Below are 5,293 nucleotides of genomic sequence, written 5' to 3' on the forward strand. Positions count from 1 at the left end.
ACTAATCAAGACCCACGCTGAATAGGTGGGCCACACCTCCATGGAAATAATTCAATCAGAGTTATCACTTACAGTTGGGTGATTCACATCTCCATGGAAACAACCTAAGCCAAATATCCTACAAGATTAAATTAAAAGATTATGGCTTTTTCTTGGGGGACATAATATATCCAAACCAGCAGAGAAGTCAAGCATGCTTTTCTGCTTCCTTGTATCACAATGAATGGAGTTTTATGAATTTATGGTATGAATCTACCAAAATTAATTGGTTATCATCATGCTGCTAAACTATCCAACTGTAACAGATAAACAGCTTAAAAGAAAAAAAAAAAGTCACCTACTAGATTCTAGAGGTAGACTAGATTTTGTAGGAAACATCATGCTTCTCTGTTTCACTTCCCAAATTGCTAAATACAGAGAAAAAGTCTGAGTGAGAATAAAGATAGCTCAATTTGGGCAGATTCAGCAGAAACAAAATACATCTTTCCACAGATACAGTTGCATTAGAACCCCAAACCCTTAGGCAGCCAGGTCCAAACCTCTCTCAGTTTTTCAGGCTGCAATGACAAATACCAAACAACGGGCATTTATTGGCTCACAGTTTTGGAGGCTAGAAGGCTTGTTTCCTCCCTGGCTGGCCAGTGATCCTTGGGTTCCTTGACTTGCTCATCACATGGCGATGTCCTCTCCTGGGTGCTCTCTGACTGCTTGCTTCCTGCTCCTCCCTGTGACTTTCTCTATGTCTGAATTTCTTCTGCTTTTAAAAAACTCCAGTAATCCAAACTAAGGGCCAATCTTATTCAGGTAGGCCACACCTCAATTAAGAGAACATCTGCAAGATCTTGTTTACAATAGGTTCAAAGCCATAGGAAGATGGATCAAGACTAAGACCCTGTCTAAATTGGGAAACATAATTAAATGCATCACAAACTCTTCATCAGAAGAATCTCAGAGAGAAATAACACCAAAGGGAGAATAACTACTATATCAAGCAAGTTTGACTTGTGACATGATCAAACAAAATAACATTTTTTTCTCACTGCTCTTTTAAAATTTACTAATCATCTCATGCCTCTGACTTAAACATGAGAAAGTCACAAGATTTCTCCCTTCTTCCTTATGCAGTGGCATGTCTTGCTTTATAGGGCCTAACACTTACATAGTTTGGGTACCTTCTTTAAGGAAATGAACATGGAATTAAAAACTACATTTGAAAATAAGTATTTATTTAGGAAGAGAAAAGAAATCATTACCTACAAATTTTAAAAAGCTTGCAAAACCCACAAAAAAAAAACACAAATACTTTTAAAAATCCACCATATTTCATCAGTCACCTGAAATTCCTATGTAATACTATCTTTCCTACATTTTTTGGTCTATTCATTCTTGGGTTAACTTCAAATTTCTATGATTTTGTAATGTTTTTTCAGAGTAATACGAATTGATCTTTATCGTGATTTAGCAATAAAAAGTTTTATTATTTTTAGTTTACAAAACTTCTTCAGCTTCACACACTGTTATAATTTTTAAGATCATTTTAAATTTGAGGAAGTTCTATCAAGTTTTCTTTACGTATGAGTTGTCAGATGTGGAAGAATTTTCCACCAAACATCTTCTGGTTCTCTCCATTATAAACCTTGCTTCTTCCTCCATTGCCCACATACTTCTAGTGTCAGACACAGTATGAAAAACTCAAATCACAATGTGACCTATGGCTCTGCACCTTCCTGTCATGGTGACAAATGAATCTGTGTACTAGGTAGCAGGAAGATTGCTGAGAGCCATTTCGACACTGGGATAGCTAGTAATGCATTAATTATTCATGGAAGTGATGGAGGACATAAACATATTCTACTGAACCCAAATGAAAGTATCCCCAACTCAACTTCTCAGCTGGATCCTAAAAGTGTCCGTAGCTACTTCAAAACTACTTGTCAGGAAGGCATATGATGATAGGAAGTTGGAGGGTAAAGAGACAGTAGGGCTAACCTATTGTGGTTAAAATATCATCAACAAAAAAATATGAACACAAATGATCATGTGAACACATTTCTAGAGCTGATTCCAGGCTTGTGTCCTGAGGGGCTCTGAAGCCTGCATTTACACCGCAGTAAATCTGCCTCTGCTCTTATCAGCACAAAGGGATGATATTCTTGATCCAGCTCATAGATAGGCACAGGAGAGCCTATAGAGCCCATTTCTTCCCAACTCTGTGTTGAGTGACATCATCTGGTTGCTAGAAATTGATCATGGTTGGAGAATTTACACCAAAGAAAAGGATAAATGCAACAAACAGAGCTTTTATTTTTGAGGGGAGTCAGTTGTTATTTACTAGCACACTACTGGTCCTATCGTCACTTTAAATCACAAATTTAAAAAGTAGAATGACAAGTTACAGAAAATGCTCAAAATTCAAAACTTGAATTATAGTATATATTCTTTCCTACCTCAACTTCACTCTTCTGCAGACCAGAAAACTATAGTGGGAAAAGGGTTTGGAGCTTGACTTCATCTCTCCTTTGCAGTTCTTCTCTGATTGTCAACAGCAGCTTCAGAATCTCTGGAGATAATGAGTAGAAAAGTAAAGCAGAAGTGTTTCCTATTTTTCTGATAATTTAGCATTATTTGAGCTTAGAGTTTAAACTGACTCTTTTTCTTATGGTATTTTAATGCTTTATTTGCATATTCCTATTGCTGATGACTTTTCTCCTGCAGTTGTTTTGATCTGGGCCGATGGATGTCTATTCCTGGGTGGTAATTTTCAGCTTCCTCCTCAGCCACTTGAAATCTCAGAGTCCACATCCATCCTTCAGCTGTTAACGTCCTTCTAGCCCATAGGTGCTCTGTTGAAACCCCAATAACCACAGTTTGTTTCTCTTAACCCATGTGACCCTTATCAAGTCCACAGGATACATACATGCTTTGTAATGCCAGAGGCTCTGTCATCCTGTCACACATGTATCATGCATTCAGTGACCACAGCAGGAGGATAGAGGGAAACTAGGGAGGTTGATGGGACCCAATTTACCTTTTATTCCTAAAGGATGCATTGTTTTAACTACTTCCTTTTTCATTCACAATCACTATGGTAAAAGTAACCACTTTGCATCTGAGAAACCAAACTTTCATTTTCCATCATTTTACTCACCCACCAAATCCAGAGTATTGTCAGTGATATGAAAGGAAAAGGATGAATTAGAGACAAATTGTTACTATTATACTTTACCTTTTCTAAATCTAAAACAATATAATTTCTTGAATAATTTTTTATACTCAAGCTAGATATATATTCCACTTTTAGAAAACTCATTTCCCATTAATTATTAGTGTGATAAAGAAATGTAAGTAACAGATACACAAATAAAAATTTTACCCTATTTGCTAAATATTTAGGAAGTAATTCCCCCAACCCCTGCTTTTGCAATTTCAGTCTAACTAGTGAAAAAGTTTGAAACTCAATCTACAGACTCAAAGGTATAATAAAAATAATTCCTTTACTTTCCTAAACTCAGCTTTTGTTGGGTGGTATAGACATAAAATCTGCCAATTTGGGGCTATCTGCCCCTCTGCATGAAGTTCGACTCTGTCTCTGGTCTTGAATTTCCCTAGCTCATGTCATAGTTTTGCAATTCCTCCCCCCCAATACTTCAAGTAAGAGCTGGAAATAGAAATTCCCCAGGATTTGGGAACCTTCAATCACTCCGTTCACATTTACCTTTCAATATCTTTACCTTTCCATATCACTTTGTTCTGTCACATCTAACTGCAACTACCCAACATTAAAATAATGCAAAAACTCTGTCACTCCTACAACTGTGCCTTGAGTTGAAATTCAGTGTATGAGCTGCTGCTGAAATCACACAATCATCTAGAAATGAGGGTTAAAACTGCAAAGTTTCTAGCTTAATGGTTCTCCTTGGCTATTAACAAGCAAACTTTTTCTTTGTCCCTGTCAGATCATCTGTAATTCTTCATACACTGTAACATAAATCTTCCCAGTGCTTCTAAATCTGCACATCCTTACCACCCTCACTTTTAGTAGATAGCCTCATATCTTACTTAATGAAGAAAATTAATGCCTCATTCATGTTCTTCTTTAACTTTGCATTCCTGTATCTGCAGGGTCAAATGTAACTTCGCCTTTCTGGAATGCTTTTCTGTACTTCCAAAAAGGGTACTTCCCCAGGTTGCTATCTAAAACTAATTTCTGCTTAGGATCCAATATCACTCTATTGCCTTCACTGCTCCAGCACAAATATTCCATCATAAGTTGGGTGTTCATCCTTTCCTTCTCAACTGGAGAATTCTATATAGGCTGCATTAGTTTCCTACTGATGATGTAACAAATTACCACAAATTTAGTGGCTTAAAACAACGCAAATTTATTGTCTTATTGTTCTGGAAGTCAGATGTGTGAAATAGTCTTATTCACCTAAAATCCAGGGCTGTGTTCCTTCTAAAGGCTCTAGGGAAGTATTAATTTCTGTATTAGTTAGGATTCTCTTGGGAAACAAAATCAATGAGCAATATCTAAGAATATAAGATGTATAAAAGTGGGTACGCAACTGTGGGTATACATGAGTCCAAATTCTGTAAGGCAGGTAGCAAACTGGCAACTCCAATGAAGATGTTCAATGAACTCCTTAGGAAACAAACTGGCAACTTTGGTGAACTCCTCAGGAAACACATCGCTGGTCAGATGAAGAAGAAGTGAAGGTACTCTATTTGTCTCACTTAAAAGTCTTCAACGAATTGGATTAAATCCAGCCAACTGCATTTTCTCATTGTGGAAGACACGCCCTTCATTGACATCATCAGTCACACCTGCAACCAACTGACCAATGATTTAATAAACCAGCCTGTTGGTTTATTAACCAGGCACAAATGTCCTAGCAGCAATGGTTAGGCCAGTCCTTGCTTGACCAGATACCTGAGTACCATCACCTGGCCAAGTTGACACATGAACCTAACCATCACAATTTCCTTAACTTTTACAGCTTCCACAGGCTGCCTCCACTCCTTGATTCATGGTCCCATCAAAGCCAGCAGTGTAGCATCCCCCAATCTTTCTTTGACTCTAACTCTCCCCTTTCTCTCTTATAAGGACCCTTGTAATACTTTGTGACAATGCAATAATAATTGAAGATAATCTACCCATCTTAAGATCATTAACTTAATGATATCTGCAAAGACTCTTTTGTCAAACAAGGTAATATAAGCACCAATTTCTGGGCTTGGGACATGGGTATCTTTGCGGGGTGTATCATTTGGCCTATCACACAGGCCATAAAGA

General features: G+C 37.5%; 1 long non-coding RNA gene across 1 annotated transcript; it reads right to left on the bottom strand.

Annotated features, from left to right (window-relative positions):
* Nucleotides 1–339: 339 nt before the first annotated feature.
* LOC119534461 lies at nucleotides 340–4,593 on the bottom strand. The gene is made up of 3 exons (XR_005217032.1): nucleotides 4,567–4,593; nucleotides 2,448–2,560; nucleotides 340–407 (listed from the first exon to the last, which is right to left on the bottom strand). It is a non-coding gene; the product is annotated as an uncharacterized LOC119534461 (long non-coding RNA).
* Between the last annotated feature and the right edge of the window lie 700 nt (nucleotides 4,594–5,293).

This window comes from Choloepus didactylus, chromosome 1, assembly GCF_015220235.1.
Source record: "Choloepus didactylus isolate mChoDid1 chromosome 1, mChoDid1.pri, whole genome shotgun sequence".
In the NCBI taxonomy this organism is placed as follows: domain Eukaryota; kingdom Metazoa; phylum Chordata; class Mammalia; order Pilosa; family Megalonychidae; genus Choloepus; species Choloepus didactylus.